The sequence below is a fragment of the Macaca nemestrina genome, chromosome 4 (genome assembly GCF_043159975.1).
Source record: "Macaca nemestrina isolate mMacNem1 chromosome 4, mMacNem.hap1, whole genome shotgun sequence".
Taxonomy (NCBI): Eukaryota; Metazoa; Chordata; class Mammalia; order Primates; family Cercopithecidae; genus Macaca; species Macaca nemestrina.
In genome coordinates this window covers 66,913,174-66,925,019 of record NC_092128.1, presented here as the reverse complement: position 1 = coordinate 66,925,019, position 11,846 = coordinate 66,913,174, and the positions used below count along the sequence as shown (strand labels likewise).

At 37.8% G+C, this 11,846-nt stretch overlaps 1 protein-coding gene across 8 annotated transcripts in view; it reads right to left on the bottom strand.

Moving 5' to 3' along the window:
• LOC105475441 (carnitine O-octanoyltransferase) overlaps window positions 1-11,846 on the bottom strand; it is a 58,153-nt gene that overhangs the window by 10,366 nt on the left and 35,941 nt on the right. The gene's annotated exons all lie outside the window — the stretch shown is intronic.

Genomic DNA, 11,846 nt, shown 5'->3' with positions numbered 1-11,846 from the left:
TTGCTGCACCCATCAACCCATCATCTACATTAGGCATTTCTCCTAATGCCATCCCTCCCCTAGGTCCCCACCCCATGACAGCCCCCAGTGTGTGATGTTCTCCTTCCTGTGTCCATGTGTTCTCATTGTTCAACTCCCACTTATGAGTGAGAACATGCGGTGTTTGGTTTTCTGTTCCTGTGTTAGTTTGTTAAGAATGATGGTTTCCAGCTTCATCCATGTCCCTGCAAAGGACATGAACTCATCCTCTTTTATGCTGCATAGTATTCCATGGCGTATATGCGCCACATTTTCTTTATCTAGTCTACCATTGATGGGCACTTGAGTTGGTTCCAAGTCTTTGCTATTGTGAAAAGTGCTGCAATATACATATGTGTGCATGTATCTTTATAGTAGAATGATTTATAATCCTTTGGGTATATACTGGGATTGCTGGATCAAATGGTATTTCTGATTCCAGATCCTTGAGGAATTGCCACACTGTCTTCCACAACGGTTGAACTAATTTACGCTCCCACCAACAGTGTAAAAGTATTCCTATTTCTCCACATGCTCTCCAGCATCTGTTGTTTCCTGACTTTTTAATGATCACCATTCTAACTGGCATGAGATGGTATCTCATTGTGATTTTGATTTGCATTTCTCTAATGACCAATGATGATCAGCTTTTTTTCATGTTTGTTGGCTACATAAATGTCTTCTTTCGAGAAGTGTCTGTTCCTATCTTTCACCCACTTTTTGGTACGGTTGTTTTTTTCTTGTAAATTTATTTAAGTTCCCTGTAGATTCTGGATATTAGCCCTTTGTCAGGTGGTTAGATTGCAAAATTTTTCTCCCATTCTGTAGGTTGCCTGTTCACTCTGATGGTAGTTTCATTTGTTGTGCAGACGCTCTTTAGTTTAATTAGACCCCATTTGTCAATTTTGGCCTTTGTTGCCATTGATTTTGGTGTTCTAGTCATGAAGTCTTTGCCCATGCCTATGTCCTGAATGGTATTGCCTAGGTTTTCTTATAGAGTTTTTATGGGTTTAGGTCTTACATTTAAGTCTTTAATCCATCTTGAGTTAATTTTTGTATAAGGTGTAAGGAAGGGGTCCAGTTTCAGTTTTCTGCAATGGATAGCCAGTTTTCCCAACACCATTTATTAAATAGGAAATTCTTTCCCCATTGCTTGTTTTTCTCAGGTTTGTTACAGATCAGATGGTTGTAGATGTGTGGCATTATTTCTGAGGCCTCTATTCTGTTGCATTGGTCTATATATCTGTGTTGGTACCAGTACCATGCTGTTTGGTTACTGTAGCCTTGTAGTATAGTTTGAAGTCAGGCAGCATGATGCCTCCAGCTTTTTTCTTTTTGCTTAGGATTGTTTTGGCTATACAGGCTCTTTTTTGGTTCCATATGAAATTTAAAGTAGTTTTTATTTTAATTCTGTGAAGAAAGTCAGTGGTAGATTGATGGAGATAGCATTGAATCTATAAATTAATTTGGGCAACTGTTAAAGCAGCCAGAATATGAGGGCCAAGATCTGGAGAGAAGAGCAGCTCTTTGAAGTGAGGTACCTTGGAGTCTTGGCTCCAGGCCTGCTTGTCTGTGTAGTCTTGGAGGAAGTCCCATCTGTTTAGGGACCTGGAAGGTATCACACCTACCTGCTCCCCAGGAATAGACCCACCAAAACTGTGCATTTGACTGTGGACACAGAAGCAGCCCTTTAACCCAGCTCCAGTCCTACTCAATGGTAGTCCTAGAGACAGTCCCATCTGTCCAGAGACCAGGCAGGAGCCATGCCAACCTGTATTCTCATAACAGCCTGCTGACTATCTAATACATAAGCAGTCCCATGACTTGGCTGCAGCCCCACTCAACTGTAGCTCTGGAGGCAGTCCTGTCCACCCAGGGACCAGGCAGGAGAAAGTCCTTACCTGCTGAAACAAGTCCATAAAAACTGGAAGTGACTTATTTAAATGCATAGACATCAACACAGGACTACAAGGATAGGCAAGCCTGACTCCACTGAAGAAAACTAATAAAGAAATCAAAATGGCATACTAAAAAATTCAATAAAAAGTAGTAATAGAGTAATTAAGGAACAAAAACAATATAAGACCTAAAGTTATATGTTTTATTATCAGTTATATGTTTTATTATCTTATCAGTAATTATTTCAAATGTAAATAATTTCAAATGTAACTCTCCAATCAAAGAAAGAGATTGGTAGACTGGACTGAAAAAGCCTGAAAAAACATGGATCCATCTACAGGCATACCTCACAGATATGGCAAGCTCAGTTCCAGATCATCGCAGTAAAGTGAATATTGCAATAAAAAGAGTAATACAAATTTTTTGGTTTCCCAGTATATACAAAAGTTGTATTTACATGATACTGTAGTCTATCAAGTGTAAAATTCAATATGTGTAAAAGCCTATTGGTTCTGCTTTTCTGAAGAACTCCAATACAGATCCTTACCTTACACCATATACAAAAATTAACTCAAAAATGGGTCAAAGACCTAAAGTAATAGCTAAAATTATAAAAATATTAGAGGAAAACACAGGGAAAAGACTTCATGACACTGAATTTGGCAATGATTTCCTGTGTATGACAACAAAAGCACAAGCAACAATAGAAAAAAATAGATGAACTTCATAAAAACTTAAAATTTTGTACATCAAAGGATACTATTATGACAGCAAAAAAAGACAACCACCTACAAGGAGGAGCTGGTACCATTCCTTCTGAAACTATTCCAATCAATAGAAAAAGAGGGAATCCTCCCTAACTGATTTTATGAGGCCAACATCATCCTGATACCAAAGCCTGGCAGAGACACAACAAAAAAAGAGAATTTTAGACCAATATCCCTGATGAACTTCGAGGCAAAAATCCTCAATAAAATACTGGCAAACTAAATCCGCAGCATATCAAAAAGCTTATCTACCAGGATCAAGTGGGCTTCATCCCTGGGATGCAAGGCTGGTTCAACATATGCAAATCAATAAACGTAATCCAGCATATAAACAGAACCAGAGACAAAAACCACATGATTATCTCAATAGATGCAGAAAAGGCCTCTGATAAAATTCAACAGTGCTTCATGCCAAAAACTCTCAATAAATTTGGTATTGATGGAACGTAGCTCAAAATAATAAGAGCTATTTATGACAAACCCACAGCCAATATCATACTGAATGGGCAAAAACTGGAAGCATTCCCTTTGAAAACTGGCACAAGACAGGTATGCCCTCTCTCACCACTCCTATTCAACATAGTGTTGGAAGTTCTGGCCAGGGCAGTCAGGCAGGAGAAAGAAATAAAGGGTATTCAATTAGGAAAAAAGAAGTCAGATTGTCCCTATTTGCAGATGACATGATTGTATATTTAGAAAACCCCATTGTCTCAGCCCAAAATCTCCTTAAGCTGATAAGCAACTTCAGCAAAGTCTCAGGATACGAAATCAATGTGCAAAAATCACAAGCATTCTTATACACCAATAACAGACAAACAGAGAGCCAAATCATAAGTGAACTCCCATTCACAATTGCTTCAAACAGAATAAAATACCTAGGAATCCAACTTACAAGTGATGTGAAGGACCTCTTCAAGGAGAACTACAAATCACTGCTCAATGAAATAAAAGAGGACACAAACAAACGGAAGAGCATTCCATGCTTATGGATAGGAAGAATCAATATCATGAAAATGACCATACTGCCCAAGGTAATTTATAGATTCAATGCCATCCCCATTAAGCTACCAATGACTTTCTTCATAGAATTGGAAAAAACTACTTTAAATTTCATATGGAACCAAAAAAAAAAAAAAAAAAAAAAAGCCTGCATAGCCAAGACAATCCTAAGCCAAAAGAAAAAAGCTGGAGGCATCATGCTACCTGATTTCAAACTATACTACAAGGCTACAGTAACCAAAACAGTATGGTACTGGTACCAAACCAGAGATATAGACCAATGGAACAGAACAGAGCCCTCAGAAATAATACCACACATCTACAACCATCTGATCTTTGACCAACCTCACAAAAACAAGAAATGGGGAAAGGATTCCCTATTTAAGAAATGGTGCTTGGAAAACTGGCTAGCCATAGGTAGAAAGCTGAAACTGGATCCCTTCTTAGACCTTATACAAAAATTAATTCAAGATGGATTAGAGATTTAAATGTTAGACCTAAAACCATAAAAACCCTAGAAGATAACCTAGGCAATACCATTCAGGACATAGGCATGGGCAAGGACTTTATGTCTAAAACACCAAAAGCAATGACAACAAAAGCCAACATTGGCAAATGGGATCTAATTAAACTAAAGAGCTTCTGCACAGCAAAAGAAACTACCATCTGAGTGAACAGGCAACCTATAGACTGGGAGAAAATTTTTGCAATCTACTCAACTGACAAAGGGCTAATATCCGGAACCTACAAAGAACTCAAACAAATTTACAAGAAAAAAACAAACAACCCCATCAAAAATTGGGCAAAGGATATGAACAGACACTTCTCAAAAGAAGACATTTATGCAGCCAACAGACACATGAAAAAATGTTCATCATCACTCGCCATCAAAGAAATGCAAATCAAAACCACAATGAGAAACCATCTCACACCAGTTAGAATGGTGATCATTAAAAAGTCAGGAAACAACAGGTGCTGGAAAGGATGTGGAGAAATAGGAACACTTTTACACTGTTGGTGGGACTGTAAACTACTTCAACCATTGTGGAAGACAGTGTGGCGATTTCTCAAGGATCTAGAACTAGAAATACCATTTGACCCTGCGATCCCATTACTGGGTATATACCCAAAGGATCATAAATCATGCTGCTATAAAGACACATGCACACGTATGTTTATTGCAGCACTATTCACAATAGCAAAGACTTGGAACCAACCCAAATGTCCATCAATGACAGACTGGATTAAAAAAATGTGGTACACATACACCATGGAATACTATGCAGCCATAAAAAAGGATGAGTTCCTGTCCTTTGTAGGGATATGGAGGCAGCTGGAAACCATCATTTTCAGCAAACTATCGCGAGAACAGAAAACCAAACACCGCATGTTCTCACTCATAGGAGGGAACTGAACAATGAGAACACTTGGACACAGGAAGGGGAACATCATACACCGGGACCTGTCGTGGGGTGGGGGGAGGGGAGAGGAAATAGCATTAGGAGATATACGTAATGTAAATGATGAGTTAATGGGTGCAGCACACCAATATGGCACACGTATACATATGTAACAAACCTGCATGTTGTGCACATGTACCCTAGAACTTAAAGTATAATAAAAAAAAAAGACAACCCGCACAATGGGTGAAAATATTTGCAAGTCATATATGTGATGAGGGTTTCATATCTAGAAAATATAAAGAACTTCTACAATTCTCAAACAAAACGAGAAACAACCCAATTAACAAACATGTGAAAGACTTGAATAGACATTTTGCCAAAGAAGATAAATAAATGACCAATGAAAAAGCATGAAAAGATACTCAACATCATAAGTCGTTACAGAATTATAAATCAAAACCACAAGGAGTTATGCCACTTCACAAATGACTAGGAGAGTTATAATTTTTTTTAAATGGTAAAATAAGTGTTGGCAAGGACATTGAAATATACAATGTTACAGCTACCATGGAAAATATTTTGCAGTTCCTCAGTTCCTCAAAAAGTTAAAGAATTATCATACAAACCAGCAATTCCACTCCTCAAAAGACTTGAAAATGGGGACTGAAACAGATACTTGCATATAAATGATCATAGCAGCATTATTCACAATAGCCCAAAGGTGGAAACAACATAAGTATCTATCAACAAATGAATGGATAAACAAAATGTGGTGTACATCCAATAATGGAATGTTATTTGGCCATAAATAGGAATGATGTTTTGATTCTACAACATGGATGAACCTTGAGAATATTATCCTAGGTGAAATAAACCAGACACAAAAGGATAAGTAAGATTCCACTTATTCGAAATATCTAGATCAGGCAAATTCATAGAGACAAAGAGATTAGAGGTAACCAGGAACTGAGGAATGGGAAAGTTATTGCTGACGGGGCACAGAGTTTCTGTTTGTGGTGATGAAAAAATTTTGAAAATAGTGGTGAAAACTGTAAAACATTATGAATGTAATTAATGCCACTGTATTATATACTTAAAAATGTTTAAAATGGCAAATTTTGTTATATATATTTTATCACATTAAAAATTAATTGTTTAACAAATATATTAAAGGGGATTGTGTTTATAACACATGTAGAAGTACAATGTATGACAGCAGCACAAAGAATAGGAGAAGGAAATGGAGGCATTCTATTTTAAGGTTCTTACATCATACTTAAAATGGAAAATATTATTTGACTGTGTAGAGTATGATTTTTAAAAAAGTATTTTGTAAACCCTAGTGCAACTACAGTTATCTGTGAACAACGAAGGTTTAAACTGTGTGGGTCCACTTAAATGGGAATTTTCTTCCACTGCTGCTACCCCTGAGAAAGCAAGACCAAACCCTCATCTTCCTACTCCTCCTCTGCCTAACTCAAGGTGAAGATGAGGCTACAGACCTTTATGATGAGCCACTTAATGAACAGTAAATATATTTTCTCCTCCTTATGATTTTCTTTTTCTTTTTTCTTTTTTTTGAGACAAAGTCTTCCTCTGTCGCCCAGGCTGAAGTGCAGTGGCATGATCTCGGCTCACTACAACATCTACCTCCTGGGTTCAAGCAATTCTCCTGTCTCAGCCTCCCGAGTAGCTGGAATTACAGGTATGCATCACAATACCCAAATTTTTGTATTTGCCATAGAGATGGGGTTTTACCATGTTGGCCAGGCTAGTCTCGAACTCCTGACCTCAAGTGATATGCCTGCCTCAGCCTCCCAAAGTGCTGGGATTACACAGGTGTCAGCCACCACGCCCAGCCTCCTCATGATTTTCTTAACAAAATTTTCCTTTCTCTAGTTTACTTTTTTGTAAGAATACAATATATAATACATACAAAATGTGTGTTAATTGTTTATGTTATTGGTAAGACTTCTGATCAATAGTAGGCTATTAGTAATTTTGGGGGAGTCAAAATTCACACTTGGACTTTCTAATGCACTGGGGGCTTGGGGACCCCTAACCTCCAAGATGTTGAAGGGTCAATTGTACAAAAAAAAAGAAGTATAGTTGATGTTGGAAATAAAATGAAGCAATTTTTTTAAAGCTCTAAAAATTCAAAAGAGAAAGAAAAAAGAACAGATGGGATAACTAGAAAATAGAGAGCAAGATGGTAGACTTAAACACAAATTTAGATAATTATACTGAATTTAATGATCTAAATAACATATTTAAAGACAGATATTCTCAGACTTGATAAAAAAGCAAAACTGAGAGGAGTCATGTTACCACAATGGCAGAGTAGAAGCAATCTGGCTTTACTCTTCCCCACAGAAAACCAAAACAACTATCCAGTACCAATTACCCTCACGAGCATCCCAGAAACCAAAACGGAGGCTGTGATGATCCTGGGGGGCCAGAGAAAAGCAAAAAACTTCAAGCAGAAGGTTAGAGAAACAGACTACTCCATCCACAACACCCCGCCCTCAAGCTGCTGGGCCGCATGTGGAAAAACTCCCATGGACTCACAATACTACACTGAAAGAAGTCAGATAAAGGCAGACAGACATCTTTATCTCCATGTTGGGTTCTTTCACAGAAAAATCATTCCTGCTTCAACCTAAGGGAAGCATCTTTGCCTATAGGGTAAAAAAAAAATCCTAAAGGCAGCCAAAGACAATGGGTAGAGACGGGGTTAGCAATCCCCAGTGAACAAAACTCAGTGATACTCTTCATCTCAGCCAAAAAAGACACCAAATCAGAGAGGCTGTTCAGCAGTATCATGGTTTGGAAGCATGCTCCATGAGTCCATGAGGCTATGAAGCCCTAGCCAGCCTTCCCACGCTGCCAGGGTATCCTTTTGTTGTAGACACTCCCAGTCTACAACAGTAAGCATTCTGAACTTTTACAAGAGCTGCAAAAGTTAATTTTTTGACAAGATAAACAATATTGACAAACCTGTAGGTAGAATAAGGAAAAAAGAAAAGACTCAAATAAATTAATTCAGAGATGAAATGAGATATGGTAACCAATACCACAGAAATATAAAGGATCATTAGACACTATTATGAGTAACTATATACCAACAAATTGGAAAACCTAGAAGGAATGGATAAATTCCTGGACACATACAACCTAAGATTGAAATATAAAGACACAGAAAACCTAAACAGACCAATAACAAGTAATGTGATTGAAGCAATAAAAAGTCTCCCATCAAGAAAAAGCTTAGGACCTTATGGCTTCACTGCTGAATTCTAATAAACATTTAAAAAAAGAACTAATACCAATTATACTCAAACTATTCCAAAAACGTGAAGAGGACAGAATATTTTCAATCTCATTCTATGAAGACAGCATTATCCTAATACCAAAACCAGAAAAGGACACAACTAAAGAAGTAAACTACAGAGCAGTATCCCTCCCAGATGAACACAGATACAGAAATCCTCAACAAAATACTAGCAGACTGAACTTAATAGCACATTAAAAAGATCATTCACCATGATTAGGTGGGATTCAGATGGTTCAACATATGCAAATTAATAAGCATGATACATCACATCAACAGAATAAAGGACAAAAACCATATCATCATTTCAATAGATGCTGAAAAAGCATTTGATAAAATTAAACATACCTTCATGATAAAAAAAATTTTCAACAAACTCAGTAAAGAAGAAATATACATCAAAACAATAAAAGCCACATATGACAAATCCAGAGCTGGCCGGGCGCGGTGGCTCAAGCCTGTAATCCCAGCACTTTGGGAGGCCGAGACGGGCGGATCATGAGGTCAGGAGATCGAGACCATCCTGGCTAACAAGGTGAAACCCCATCTCTACTAAAAATACAAAAAATTAGCCAGGCGTGGTAGCAGGTGCCTGTAGTCCCAGCTACTCGGGAGGCTGAGGCAGGAGAATGGCGTGAACCCGGGAGCTGGAGCTTGCAGTGAGCTGAGATTGCGCCACTGCACTCCAGCCTGGGCCACAGAGCCAGACTCGGTCTCAAAAAAAACAAAAACAAAAACAAAAAACAGACAAATCCAGAGCTAACGTCATACTGAACATGGAAAAATTGCAAGACTTTCCTCTAAGATCTAGAACATGACAAAGATGCCTACTTTCACCACTTTTTTGCAACATAGTGTTGGAAGTCCTACTCAAAGCAATTAGAAAAGAGAATGAAATAAAGAGCGCTCAAATTACAAAGGAAAAAGTCAAATTGTCCTGTCTGCATATGACATGATCTAATACTTAAGACACCAACAAACAGTCATTAGACTGATAAACAAATTCAGTAAAGTTGCAAGATATAAAATCAACATATTAAAATCAGTAGCATTTCTATATGCCAAAAGCAAACAATCTGAAAAGCAAATTAAGAAAGCAATCCCATTTACAACAGCTACAAAGAATATAAAATACCTAGGAATCAACTGAACCAAAAAAGTAAAAAAAAAAATCTATACAAGGAAAACTATAAGACACTGATGAAAGAGGGAGGACACCAAAAAATGGAAAGACAGCCCATGTTCATGAATTAGAAGAATTAATATTGTTAAAATGTCCATCCTACCCAAAGCAACCTACAGATTCAATGCAATTCCTATCAAAATACCAATGATATTCTTCACAAAAATAGCAGGAAAAAATCCAAAAATTCATATGGAACCACAAAAGACCCAGAATAGTCAATGTAATCTCAGGGAAAAAAAAAAAAAAAAAAGCTTGAGGCATCGTATTACCTAACTTCAAAATATACCACAAAACTATAGTAAACAAAACAGCATGTTACTGGCATAAAAACAGACATACAGATCAGTGGAACAGAATAGAGAACCCAGAAATAAATCCAAGTATTTACAGGCATCTCCTTTTCAGCAAAGGCACATTAGAGAAAGGACAGGCTCTTCAATAAATGGCTCTGTGAAAACTGGATATCCATATGCAGAAGAAAGAAACTAGACCACTATCTCTCACCAGGTACAAAATTCAAATCAAAATGGATTAAAGCTTAAATATAAGACCTGAAACTATAAAACTACGAAAAGAAAACATTGGGGAAGCTCTCTAAGACACTGAACTGGGTAAATATTTCTTGAGTAATACCCCACAAGCATGGAAGCTAAAGCACAAATGGACAAATGGGATCATATGAAGTTAAAAAGCTTCTGCACTGCAGAGGAAACAATCAGCAAAGTGAAGAGGCAACCCCCAGAATGGGAGAAAATATCTGCAAACTATCCATCTCATAAGAAATTAATAATCAGAATATATAAGGAACTTTTATCTGACTTAAAATGGACAAATAATCTTTTGTTGTTGTTGTTGTTAGACAGTGTCTTGCTCTGTCACCCAGGCTGGAGTTGCTGTGGTACGGTCTCAGCTCACTGCAACCTCCACCTCCCAGGTTCAACGGATTCTCGCGCCTTAGCCTCCTGAGTAGCTGGAGTTACAGACATGTGCCCTCACATCAGGCTAATTTTTGTATTTTTAGTAGAGACAGGGTTTCACTATGTTGGCCAGGCTGGTCTCAAATTCCTGACCTCAGGTGATCTGCCCACCTCGGCCTCCCAAATAGCTGGGATTACAGGTGTGAGTCACTGCACCTGGTGACAAATGATCTTAATAGACATTTCTCAAAAGAAGACATACAGTCAACAAGTATATGAAAAATGCTCAACATCACTAATCATCAGGGAAATGCAAATTAAAACTACAATGAGACATCACCTCACCCCAGTTAAAAATGACTTTTATCAAAAAGATAGGCAATAACAGATGCTAGCAAGGATGTGGAGAAAAGGGAACCCTCATACACTATTGGTGGAAAGTAAATATGGCGAACAGTCTGAAAGTGCCTCACAAAACTAAAAAAATAGAACTACTCTACCATCTGATGATCCCACTGCTAGGTATATATCCAAGAGAAAGGAAATCAATATATCAAAGAGATATCTGCACTCCAATGTTTATTGCAGCATTATTTACAATAGTCAAGATATAGAATCAACCTAAGTGTCCATCAACAGATGTATGGATAAAGAAAATGTGGGCCGGGAGTGGTGGCTCAACACCTCTAATTCCAGCATTTTGGGAGGCCAAGGCACGCAGATCACCTGAGCTCAGGAGTTCGAGACCAGCCTGGCCAACATGGCGAAACTCCATCTCTACTAAAACTATAAAAATTAGCCAGGCATGGTAATGGGCACCTGTAATCCCAGCTACTCAGGCAGGGAGAATTGCTTGAACCCAGGAGGCGGAGGTTGCAGTGAACCAAGACTACACTACTGCACTCCAGCCTGGGCAACAGAGCAAGACTCTGACTCAAAAAAAAAAAGAAAGAAAGAAAATGTGATATATATATATATACACACACACACATATATACACACACACATATGTATATACACATATATATATACACACATACAATGGAATATTACTCAGCCACAATGTAAAAAAAAGAATGAAATCTCTTTATTTGCAGCAACATGGGTAAGGCCGGATGACTTTTTGTTAATGAAATAAGCCAGAAATACAAAGACAAATATTGCAGGTTCTCACCTATATATGGGAGTTTAAAAAATTGATCTCATGGAGATAGACAGTAAAATGGTGGTTAATAGAGATTGGGATGAATGTGGGGAGAGGAGAATGAAGAAAAGCTAGCTAATGGGTATAATGGTACAGTTAGATGGAATAACTTCTAGTGTTCG